This window comes from Oratosquilla oratoria, chromosome 5, assembly GCF_046742065.1.
Source record: "Oratosquilla oratoria isolate Oo_2021 chromosome 5, ASM4674206v1, whole genome shotgun sequence".
Classification (NCBI taxonomy): Eukaryota; Metazoa; Arthropoda; class Malacostraca; order Stomatopoda; family Squillidae; genus Oratosquilla; species Oratosquilla oratoria.
The window spans coordinates 75,419,007-75,432,507 of record NC_134781.1 but is presented as its reverse complement, the minus strand read 5'-3'; the positions used below and the strand labels follow the sequence as shown (position 1 = coordinate 75,432,507).

General features: G+C 38.1%; 1 protein-coding gene across 2 annotated transcripts in view; it reads left to right on the top strand.

Annotated features, from left to right (window-relative positions):
- The first annotated feature begins 1,324 nt into the window (after positions 1–1,324).
- Positions 1,325–13,501, top strand: part of Vps37B (vacuolar protein sorting 37B) — an 87,300-nt gene continuing 75,123 nt past the window's right edge. Inside the window, exon 1 of one of the 2 annotated variants that reach the window (XM_076185434.1) lies at positions 1,325–1,499. The gene's annotated coding sequence lies outside the window, so the exon portion shown is untranslated. The remainder of the gene's footprint in view (positions 1,500–13,501) is intronic. The other variant, XM_076185433.1, reaches the window with a different exon arrangement.

Here is a 13,501-nt window from a genome sequence, read left to right as displayed (position 1 = left end):
TCCAAGCAGCAGTTCTCTCCAAGCACCAGTTCTCCCCAGCAAGACGCCTCGGGACCAGTTCTCTCCAGCAAGACGCCTCGAAACCAGTTCCACCCAGCAAGTCGCCTCATTCCCTCCTGTGGCCCTTCGCCCACAGCCACGACGCTCGATGAGGCCTTCACTCCGGACATTCTCCAAACGAGTCCTCGTTCGTGACCTCCGAGCATATTAACCATTAAATCTTAGTGGTAGTGTTATTGTGAGTCTCATTTCCCTGGCTTGTCCATACCAAACCAAACCATTACAACGTTTCAAGCCTTATTGGCAAACGTAATCTCTGGTTTAAGGATCCAGACTGTCCTCCCTACCCTGACCAATATCCCCCTCAAGAGTTGTACACTCTGCCCATTCTTATACACGCCTGTGCCGCCCTTGTTATTGAAACAGCAAGGCCTCTCCAACTTGGCTAGTTCCCTGATCTTCCAAAGGCGTACAACGGTTTCAGAATTCTACTTAAAGCAGTCAAGACCAAGGCGTCAGTTACAGCAAAAGCTAAATTCTATCTTATATTACAGATGGAGTTCACACAAGTAACACCACAGTCGGAAGAAAGCGTTGAATAAGGGAATCTATATATTTCGATTGCTAAATGCAATTCTCTTCAGTAGACTACTGAAGAGAATTGCATTTTGCAATCGAAATATATAGATTCCCTTACTGCTAACTGCAATCCTCTTAGTAATTCCATATAATTATTACGCTATACCAGCATATTGCTTCCGATACCCTTGGTATTTAATGGTGTAGTTACTTATTATATGATTAGAGACTAATTCCCTTTCTAAAAGATTGCTGATTACTTTTGATTTATGCAATCCCTCTGTTCTACTGGCTCCTTAAATCTCTCTTTAAACTACCACTTTGGCGCGACATTGTCCCCCAAAATAAAAGTTATATTCATCGAAACTGCGAACATTTGCGTAGAGTACTAATGTTATCCCTTGACCGAACTGTTTTGAAATGTGTTATAAAGTTATCGCTAAAAAGGGAGTTTAACTCTTCAGACCCAAGTGAAATCTATAAATAACTCATTATGATCACTACCGTGTGTTCAGTCACATATAAAGGTACGTACCCTTGTCAATAATTCTCATCTGGATGGGCCTCTCATTAGCAGCGCTCGGGTCCAAATTAGCGACTCAAATTACAGATATAACACGCCAGCCAAAAGTAGTGACTAAATGATTCGTAGTTTAATATATTAAAATACTGGTGAGGTGTTTCGAACATAAGACTTTGACTAGTGCAATTAAGCTAGGTGCTCCATGGTTATAAACATTTTCTTTCTCCCCTCTCGAGGACAGCACCTAGCGAGTTACTAATCATAGCAGGACAGTTTGTTTACACAATAATATCAGCTGATGTCGAGTTGACGTCTGTCGATTCTAGTTAAAGGAAGCATTTGGAATTCGAAGAAAGGGACGTCTGAGTCACTTCATTATAAGAAAATACGACTTCAAGTATGTATAATTTAAATATATGTGGTTCGAACTTCACAAGCAGAGTTAGTAGACATAATTTATTGTCATGTCGAAAGACTGAAAAAAAAATTGGATTGTTGAGTGACTGTTGAATCAAGGTTCAAAACAGTCTAATAATCTAATTATAACAAAAGATAGCGTGAAGTATATTTTAAAGAAAATGAGTTGTTACCATAGACTGTTCTTGGCGTGTTTGGGCAGAAATAATATTAAACCAGTTTTTATTTAGTAAATTACCGGTACCTTAAAATGGAGATCCAGATCAGTATTGAATCAAAGCTAGTAACTGAAGTTTGGATTTGGGTAAAACAAATGTATCTTGTATGTCTACCCTGAATAAAATGGACTGGGCTGTGGCCAGTTTCCTCAGGGCTGCAAGTCTTGCTAACACATCAAAGTAGCAAACTTGATTTTCACAATTTAAGATAATTTATGACAGCATTATATTCCTGTATTCAAAAATTTCCTCTTAAGGTAATGTATGAACGTAATATGCAATTTTGTGTGCGGAAATGAAAATAAAAAAAAGTTGCTAAAACAGATTTCTTAAGTAACGAAGTCGTGTTCGACGAATGGTACGCCATGTTTGTTATGGTAGATGCCGACGTCGGAGAAATGAAAGGACGATAAATTTGTCTAAACTAAACTAACCTAACCTAACCGGTAAAATTTTACTTTCGGCCATTGGAGGAATATAGCCATACAAAAGCTGAGAGAGTGGTTGAAAAGCCCGCCAACATCTCTCACGACGACGACGACGAGGACCAGCCAGATGATATCTAATTTGCAGGTAATGATTTATCAAACACAGGTTAGGTTAGTTTAGACAAATTTATCGTCCTTTCATTTCTCCGACGTCGGCATCTACCATAACAAACATGGCGTACCATTCGTCGTACATGACTTCGTTACTTAAGAAATCTGTTTTAGCAACTTTTTTACTTTCATTTCCGCACACAAAATTGCATATTTCGTTCATACATTTTAATTTACAAAATTACTATTTAATTTTGTAATGCTATATTCCTACAATGGTCGAAAGTAAAATTTTACCCCTCTTAATTTTTGTTCTTAAAAGATTTACTCAAAATTGAATTACTTTCAATAGAATATTGTCTTAAACAATATTAATGTTAGTGTATGGCAAAATATGAAACCTCTTTCTCTTATACAAAAGAGCAGAGGATGAGTAAGTCACACTAACACTTACCAGAATATCAAAAGGAATTTACAAAAAATATAAATCATGGATAGTGTCCTTAAACATGTAGTTTCACAAATTTATGCAAATAGAACAATAAGCCTAAATATTTTAATTTCTGGCTTATCCTTAAATCTAGTGGCTAGAAATACTAGATATTGACAAAAGTTTGTATTTGTTCAGTTGTGCATAAGTACACAATATATAGGTACGCCCGAATCCGCGCGCGGCGCCACTGTCGACCATGTACTGTTTTCATCGCCATTTGTTGCGGCCCACTAGCTTTTGTTTAGTTTAATTCGAATGCTTCCCGCGTTCAGCGCATGTGCAAGATATTCAAATTACCTTGTTGTTTTGCAAGTGTATGCCCAATTCTTGAAATAGAAACAATTTTTCAGCGATTTAAAAAAATTTGGTTATCAAACTCGGCAACATAGTTTTCCGAGTAAAAATATTAAGGTAAGGCATCAATAAACATAATTTTAAGTTAGATAAACAAGTTTATCAACCTATTTTCTCCCGGAAATGAGAAGCTTAAAATCGTTGATGACTTGATGTTTGAGCTTAGCGGCATTATATGTAGGCATATCACCCATGAATCTGATGCGTCCAGTTCGTGTTTGATTTTGTTTACACATCACCATTGATGACCAAAACCACACAATGACGGTTTTTGCTCAAACGCATAATTTAAATATAAAAAATAGAATATGGTTGCATTATTTGACCTATTTTCTTTAAAATGTGTGATTTCCATGTAAAATGATCAAAGAGAAGTTACGTTTTTATCCTCTGCAAAATTACCAACCGGCAACCAACGCCGACCAAACCCAAACAATGATGGCTTTTGCTCAAATGTATAATTTTAAATAAAAATTAGCATATGGTTGCATTATCTGACCTATTTTCTTTAAAATGTGTGATTTCCATGTAAAATCATCAAAGAGTAGTTACGTTTTTATCCTCTGCAAAATTACCAACTGCCGACCAACGTCGACCAAAGCCGACCAAAACCACACAATGACGGTTTTTGCCCAAATGCATAATTTATATATAAAAAATAGCATATGGTTGCATTATTTGACCTATTTTCTTTAAAATGTGTGATTTCCATGTAAAATCATCAAAGAGAAGTTACGTTTTTGTCATTTGAGCAAAAGCCGTCATTGTTTGGGTTTGGTCGGCATTGGTTGCCGGTTGGTAATTTTGCAGAGGATAAAAACGTAACTTCTCTTTGATCATTTTACATGGAAATCACCCATTTTAAAGAAAATAGGTCAAATAATGCAACCATATGCTATTTTTTATATATAAATTATGCATTTGAGCAAAAACCATCATTGTGTGGTTTTGGTCGGCGTTTAGTGAGACCCACCATTGACAGCTTCATGGTTGCCATGAAAAGGCAAATATGGTATGATGGAGATGTCTCACATTGTTTTTGACATGCTCATGTGATTTGTTGATCCATAAAACCCAAGTATTCCGAATTTTAATAAAATTGGACCAGTGGTTTAGAGTTAATGTGTATTTCTTTACCGAAATCTTTACAAATTACCACCCTTAATTCTAACACTTTATGGTAAAGTCTAGCCAAAAATGCGGGCTAAAAAATAATTTAAAAAATTGTATCTCCCTTATTTTTCAAGCTATTTAAAAAATTTAAAAAGCATTTTGTTTCTAATAAAGTTGTCTTTCATATGCAACAATAATTCAAAGGTTAATTTTTTTTGTTGAAAATTTTGTGGGCGTACCTACAATATAGCATTTGAAAATTAAATATTAATCTTGTAAATTATAATACAGGAACCTAATATGCGATTTTCTTGGCGGAAATAAAAATAAAAAATACCTTGCTACAAGCAAATATACTAACGAACAATGTTGCTAGCATAGGATTGGGATGCCATTTTGTCGTTTGTCAAGTGTTATCTGCCTGGTCCAGTTGAGGCCTGGTGTATGCCCTCGGTACTTCCGCCAGTACCTCGTGAGGTATATATTCTTGAAGGAATGCTATAGAGCTGAAATCCATGCATTCCTTCAAGCTATGAAAAACCTATATACCCCGCAATCAGAAAGAGGGATTGAACAGGCCGCCAACATCCGTGACGACAACGACGACGATCCGGATGACCTTAAATTACAGGTACTGATTTAGTAAATACACATTAGGTTAGGTTAGGTTAGACAAATTTATCCTTTCATTTCTTTGACATTGGCATCTATCATAACAAACATGACATACCATTCATCCGGCACAACTTCGTTACTTATGAAATCTGTTTTAACAACTTTTTTATTATTATTTCTGCCAAGAAAATTGCATATTACGTTGATACATTATAATTGACAAAATTAATCATTAATTTTCTATTGCTATATCGCGTAGTTGTGCACAACTGAACATTTGCCCAAAGGTTCAAGTTATGTCAGACAATTCCATTGCTAAAGATTTCATTAGAGATTTGTTTCTTTAATCTCTTCTATATGAGTCAAATATTCACATGCATATTAGGTTGCCTGATGTACGATGATGCATTACAATACCCACATTACAAAATATAAAGTTACTGCTGTTATACCCTGAATAAACATCACAGAAAATATGATCAAGTCTGTTCACAGAGCACAGGGGTCTCTCAGCTACAACTACAAAATATATATAATCGGGAAGCTGATGCTGGTATCCTCGTATATCCTACTTATGGATTGTGACACATACATAGGCATCATCATACGAGATTAATCAGAATAAAGGGAGAAGTGATACACATTAAATAAGGGGTATATGTTCAGTTGTGCACAGCTATGTGATATAGCATTAGAAAATTAAATATTGATTTTGTAAATTATAATACATGAACATGATATGCGATTTTCTTGGTGGAAATTAAAAAAAAAATCTACCTTGCTACAAGCAAACATACTAACGAACAAAGTCGCTAGCATAGGATCAGGATGCCATCTTGTCATTTGTCAAGTGTTTGTTGTCTGCCTGGTCCAGTTGAGGCCTGGTGTACACCCTTGGTACTTCTGCCAGTACCTCGTGAGGTATATATTCTTGAAGGAATGCTATGGAGCTGAAATCCATGCATTCCTTCAAGCTATGAGAAACCTATATACCCCACAATCAGAAAGAGTGATTAAACAGGCCGCCAACATCTGTGACGACGACGACGACAATTTGGATAACCTTGAATTACAGGTACCGGTTTACTAAATACACATTAGGTTAGGTTAGATGAATTTATCATCCTTTCATTTCTTCGACATCGTCATCTATCAAAACAAACATGGCATACCATTCATCCAGCATGACTTCATTACTTATGAAATCTGTTTTAGCAACTTTTTTGTTTTTCATTTCCGCCAAGAAAATTGCACATTATGTTGATATATTATAATTGACAAAATTAATAATTAATTTTCCATTGCTATATCTCGTAGTTGTGCACAACTGAACATTTACCACACCATTTACCACTACCAGTGAATAAGCTAGTCTGGTAATAGCCAGAAAAGAAGAAATGTGCTAGTTGGTGTCAGAGGTGCAGTGCCAATTTTATAAGTGCTGGAGCTCCACTGAGCCTTACAAATGCATACCATTTCCTATCCTGTTTCTCTATATATCTCAATGACTAAGTGCTTCATGTTTGCAATCGGTAATTATTATTTAATAATGATCAAACAAATAAAAAACACCAGTCAAATATTTTATCAATTTATGAAAAAACTATTGAGAATTTACCAAATGCCACAAATGAGAAGTTTCACAATAATTTACACTAAAGGTCAGATGTGATATGTTTTTAGAGGTCTGTCTAATGAACTAAATTGCTAAAATCAAGAATATTATCAGTGAATTTTAGTCTCAAAAAAGGGTACATTGGCAATTTTGTCTCCTACCATTTGTCTCTCGGAAATGAACATAGTGTTTATGTAGTATTTTCCTAATTATATACATATACAAAAGGAGCAATACTCATTGGGTCCCATTTCTTACTAATTTGTCATACCTAGCCTCAAATTCATATACAGTTCCTATTCTTATTTTGTTATTAGTATATATTCTTATTTGAATTTATGTAGTTCCAGCTTGGGTCATATCACCTAAGCTATTCCAAATATTTATGCATCTACATGGAAAACTGTACTTTTTTACATCCCTTAGATATATAGTCTTTCTTAATTTGTTCTAATGACTTCTTAAAGCCCTGGTATCCCTAATCAAGAGATCTTGTCTGTGAAAACACATTGCTGCATGCCTGACCCTCTGATGTCCATCCCTCTGAATCCTCTCTCTCCTGAGGAAACAGAATTTACAAGGCCAGGCTGTAGTGTTGCCAACTTCCAACCCATCTAAGTTACCAGTGGCAGCTAGATGACTGCATTGCAGATAACTGTCCAGGATGTAATACTTCACCCCGTACTATAAAACACATCGTGGAAGACTGCATTGTCTACCATTATGCACATCAACAACATAACATATACTCTATAAGGGCTTTGTGGGAAAACCCTGTTCTAGCCATGGCATTCCTCAGGGAGATGGAACTACTTGGCCAGACAGTTTAGGGAATGACAACAACAACAGTGCAAAGTCTCTTTCTTGAGTGATCTGTAGGAGGCCCTGAAGATTGTTGGCAGCCACTGTGACACTACATGTTTATCAATCCTGTAGCCTGGTACATCATACATACATACATACATATACCAAGGCTTTTTCCCCCTTACAAGGGAGGTAGCCAAAAAGGGAAAGGCATATAATCATTTCCACCCATTCCATCTCTGAATACACTCCACACCCCTCCACCCTCCCTCTTATCTGAGCACCTCCTGGATGACAGGTCATCCCTGCACCTTGTCCACTGCCCTGGGTCAGAAGCAGTGTCGCAAGACACAGCACATCCACAGCAAGGCCGCTTCATTAAATCGGCGACCCCCCCTCTCCGTCCCCCCATTGCATAAAATAAGAGGACGGGGAGAAATCCCTTCCGGCTGCGTCAAATTTTGCTCACACATACTACATCACCCCCTATCCCCCCGCCCATTCCACCTCATGCAACCACAACATCATCCATATACAACCATTCTCCATTCATCCATCTTCTGTCCTCTCCTGTCCTTCCTCAACAGACATTCCCCTCTTCCCCAAAGCCCCCTTCACCCCATCCATCCACCTCATCCTAGGACGTCCCCTCATGTTCACTCCCCCCACATCTGCCTTCCATACCTCTTTTACTAGTCTCTCTTCACTCATTCTTTCCATGTGTCCAAACCATCCTAATACTCTTTCATCAACCCTATCTCCCAGCTCCTTTTCCACCCCTGTTCTCCTCCTCACCTCCTCATTTCTCACTCTAGCCTAGTAACCCCCATCATACTTCTCAGACACCTCATCTCAAACACATTCAAACTCCTTCTCTCTTTCTCTCTTATGTTCCATGTTTCCGCCCCATACAGTGCTGTTGGCACAATCACTCCTTCATACAGTCTCCTCTTAGCATCCATTCCCAAATGTCTATTCCTCATTACACTCTTTAATCCACCAAGGCATTTACTCGCTTCTCTCAATCTACATTCTACCTCCACCTTCACTCCACCTTTTCCTGCCACATTTGCACCCAAGTATCTAAAACTATCCACTTCCTTCAGTCGCTCTCCCTTAATGCTCACCTCCAGTCTACCGCCACTTTCACCCCTTGTACATCTCATCACCTTACTTTTACCCACATTTATCTTTAGCTTTCTTCTATCACATACTCTCCCAAACTCTGCCACCAACTTCCTCAATCCCTCCTCCGATCCTGCCACAAGCGCAGTGTCGTCTGCAAACAACAGCTAGCTCACCTCCCACTTTTCTCCATTTTCTTTAACCATCTCCAATCCCTTGCCCACCACCCTTGCATTTACCTCTCCCACCACCCCATCCATGTATAAGTTGAACAGCCAGGGCGACATAACGCATCCTTGATGAAGTCCCACCTTTACCTCGAACCACTCACTCTCTCCATTTCCAATCCTGACACAAGCTCTACTACTCTCATAAAAACTCTTGACAGCTCCCAGAAGCTTTCCTCCTATCCCGTATATCTGCATAACCTCCCACAGTGCCTTTCTGTCTATATAAAAATATAAATTTTAACTTGCACTGAGTTAGAGAGGTACAAACAGGGCACAAGCGATGGAGTCAGAGAGACCATGTCCTGTGTCCCTTTCCTTTTGTACGAGGGCATACAACACAAGTGCCAATTTGTTACATTTATAAGCCTAATCTATTTCTATTTGCCTGGCTTCACACAATCCATCCACTTCTTTATTTTTGTGTGAAGGTGTACAATTTATCAATCGTTGCATATCAAAATTAATTGAAGTGTTTATCCATATACACAGGGATACTACTTTTACGTGCCATAGTTGTTTGGATGCTCTCTGACCCCTTTGGCAGAAAGCCTTAGTTATGTACTCCACCATCTGCACAGCAAAAATTCCTATAACTGGTCATTTATCATAAGTTACTTATGTTTATCATCCTATATCTCAGTATCTAGCTTAAGATAATATAATAGTGGTCGAATTCGTTATCCATATGCATTTTCATTAAGAATGGCGGGCAGTTATGGCTCTTGCTAGGATGTGGCATATGGCACCACACCCATGTCTCTTTGTGTTATTGTGACACGTCATGACATACAGTGAGACCTCTCATTAATAGATGTTAATTAGCTGTGTTTGTGGTATTTTCGGTGTTTTGGAGTGGTTTTTGGGTGGCATAGTGATTGCATGCACTAAACAACTGCACCGAAAACACAGCGAAAACACCACAAACACAGCTGATTAACGTCTGTTTATGAGAGGTCTCTGTACCATGAAACTTGACACATGAAAGTTACCATTAATCAGCCACACCCCTGGCAGTAGCTGCAATGCTAAAAAACTCCCCAGTGGGTTGCTGGTGTGCTTTCTTGGGAGATGACAGTAAAAAGGAGCTCAATGAAGTGTAGCTACTTGAATCTAAGTAAGCTTAAGCCTAGCTTTCCCATGAAAGGAACCAGTCTTCATCCTCTCCTCAAACTGTATTTACCTATTTACCTAGTTGTATTTTGCGGGAAGGGGAGCTATGCTCGTGGTGTCCCGCCATTGTATCTCGCCAATGTCTAGTTTGCTTTTAAACTCATGAATGGTTTTTGTGCATACTATTTCATTATCCAGTTTGTTCCAAGTGTCCAAAACTTTGTGGAAAACTGTTTTTCTTCAGTTCTCTTCTATAGCTATGTTTTTTTTTATTTTCTTTCCTGGTCCTCTTGTGTTTCTCTTGTCCCAGTAAAGTAAGTCCTCTCTATCAAGTATCTCTGTGCCTTTCATGATTCTGTAGATGGTCAATAGGTCACCTCTCTCTCTTCTTTGCTCCAGTGTCGGTAACTCCAGTTTAGCCAATCTCTCCTCGTATGATAGGTTTGCAAGTGCAGGTGCCATTTTTGTAGCTGCTCTTTGGATTCTTTCTATTTTCTTTATATTCTTTTTGGTACTGGGGGACCACAATGTCGCCGCATTCTCTAGTCTAGGCCTTATCAATGTAACCAATATTTTTTTTATCATGTCTTCGTCCAAGTATGCAAATGCCACTTTTATTGATCTTAGCAAGTTGTAAGTCTCCCTGACAATTTTGTTAATCTGTTTATCATAGGACAAGTCGTTTGTGATAATTACTCCCAAGTCTTTTTCGGATCCTACTTTCTTTACTTCCTTGGTAGTATGCGTTCTCTTCATGTGCTGTTTGATATTCAGATATGACATGTGCCCCTTAATTAGAACAGACTTGGTAGGCACCCCATGCTGCTGAAAATCAATTTCTTCTCTTCCTTGAGTTAAGAAAGAAGTTGTCCTCCTATTGGGTTTCAAACTTCTTGTTGCTGAGGTTGAGTAACACATGTTTTCAATGTACTCAAATTCTTGAAATGACATAATAGATGTCAGACTAGGGGCAATGCAATGTATATACATTACAACACTGTTTCAAGGCCCACAGTTTCAAAGCACAACTTTGCCAGTGGGTGCAGAACAAAAGGTAGTTTTGTGTGAGAGCAAGACCCAATCAAATTTTATCTTGCATAAAATGTTTTGCCTTATGATGTCTTAACTCTTAACCAATTACAGGAGGAGATATTGTTTATGGTTGATTTTCCCCAGATCTGCAATGGCCCCTAGCAAACTAAATATCACCAGTCTTGATATTCATTGAATTTCTAAATAGGCCTGCTTATCTGACTGAAAATAGTTTATTTTTCTGCTGTGCATAAACACTTTTTTTTTCTATTTTAGACACTGGTCAGGGTCTTAACACTCACACATACATATACCAAAGGGTTTTCCCCCATACAAGGGAGGTAGCCAAAAAACAAAGGTATAAAAACCACTCCCACCCATTCCATCCCCAACATACTCCATCCCCCTCCACCCTCTTCCCTCTCTCTTATCTTGGCACCTCCTGGATGACAGGTCATCCTTGCAACTTGCCCACTGCCCTGGGTATTTTTCTTAACACTCATCTACTCTTAATAGTTACCACCAAAATAAAAACCTTTTAACACTTGATTTCATGTGATTCACTAGGGGTCTTCACATTGAGTTTTTTCTTTGTACTTTTCAACAATACTGTGTATTCTAAAATGGGTACATTTTCAATTTTACTCAGTAAAAGTCAACGAAACTTGCATTTTTAAGATGTGTAGATATTTTCCAACCTAAGTAATGCTCAATAACTGTTGGCTTTTGTACCTGTGGTATGTCATGTTAACACTGTGAATCTGCACATAGAAAAAGGGTTAGTCCATGTATGCATATTTTTTTTTAAACCTGGTATTTTATAAATAAGCTGATATAAAAGCTGACTTTTTAACTTATCCTTTTTATTTATTCTGTTTGAAGTGTTGAGCCCTGAAACATGTTAAATTGTGTAAATAAGCATGTTTTACAAGGCTTGGTAACATGCAAAAATGGCTGAAATTGAGTTATTACTGGACTAAAAAAAATAATGATAAAAACCATATTAACAGTAAACCTTCAGTTTTTGGTTTTAATATTATGTGTATAAAAATAGACTAATTGTGTTTCTTTATTTTGAATCTAAATATGTGTCGCTTGAGTAACAAATCAGATAAGAAACTGTTCTCTGTCGGGTAAAAAAAAAAAAGTGGGGTACAAACTATATATTGATTGGAGAAAAAAAATGTTTAGGCAGAAAAATTAAATCACTACAGAGTGATAGACCCCAAGGCTAGAGGCAGCAAAGGATTTGTATTTTCTTTTGCTCAGAAGTTTTTGGACAAGGAAAGGGAGCATAGATGTGCACAAATGCAATCCGCAATAAAATGAGCATGCAGTTGGCTAAAACTCCCATTGCCCCCCCCCTATTAGTATAGCTACTTTATTATGTCAAACCTACTATATATACTGTTGGTGAGCTTGTATCAGCTAAAAGGAAACACGCCATGTGCTCTGACAGCTATATCTTTATACTCTTTTTGTTTATTCATTTTCTGTGACTGTATATATTTTTTCACTATGAAATAATACATATTTTGCTGGAAAGCATTACAGTGACTTATCCAATTATATTGTCATATTCTCATAAGAATCTGTACTAGATATATGAAAATAAGGGAATTTATGCATGTAGTTAATGGACTATTAATGGAAGTTGCCAATTTAACAGAAGTTAATTAGTATGTTAATGATTTTCAAAGTTAAATTAAAAGTTAATCCATTGATGAAATTTTTAACTTTGTTAATTAATGGTTAATGGACTGGTGCCTAGCTCTGATAATGTATCCATATACCAGGAGATTTTCCCCCCATATAAGGAGGAAGCCAAGTCAAAGGCATATACCTACTTCCACGACTCGGTGGCGTGGTTGGTAGAGTCCCAGACTATCACTACGGCGGTCCGGGTTCGAATCCTGCCCAGGGCTGAAAATAATTTTAGTATCACTGCGCTTCAAGTCGTTACTCCAACTCTCGTGGGCGGGGAGTTGGGTGTGTGTGTGCGTGTAATGTCAAAGCATTACCCATAGATCAGTCAAACGAGCTCTGAGCTCTCTTACAAGAGGGAAATAGCTGTCGATCACAAGTCCAACACTTGATCCAAAGACCAAGGTGAAACCCATTCCACTCCCCTCCATCACTCTTTCCTCCCTCTCATCTTATGTCCTCAAGGATGATGGATCATCCCTGTATCCTGCCCACTGCCCTGGGTCAGAAGCAATGTAGCAAGACACAGTACATCCACAGTAAGGCTGCTTCATTTAATTGGTGACCCACCCTCACTGCCCCCTCATGCAGAAAAAGAGAAGATGGGAAGCTTCAGGCTGCTTCAAAATATCATTCACACATAATCACCCTCTACCCCCTTCCTTGCATAACTGTATCATTTGTACACAGCCACTCTCTGTTCATCCCTATCTTCTGTCTTTTTCTCTCCTTGCTCAACAGACATTTCCCTCTTGCTCAAAACCCTCTTCACCCCTTCCATCCATCTCATCTTTGGTCACCTCCTCAAATTCACTTCCTCTACCTCTGCCTTCTACACCTCTTTTACTAATCTTTCCTCACTCATTCCTTTCATGTGTCCAAACCATCTCAGTACTCTTTCACTAACTCTATCTGTCATCTTTTCCATTCCCACTCTCTTTCTCACCTGCTCATTTCTCACTCTATCCAACCTAGTAACCCCTACTACAGGGTCTAACAGATTTATCCGTACAACTTCTTATCACATGTT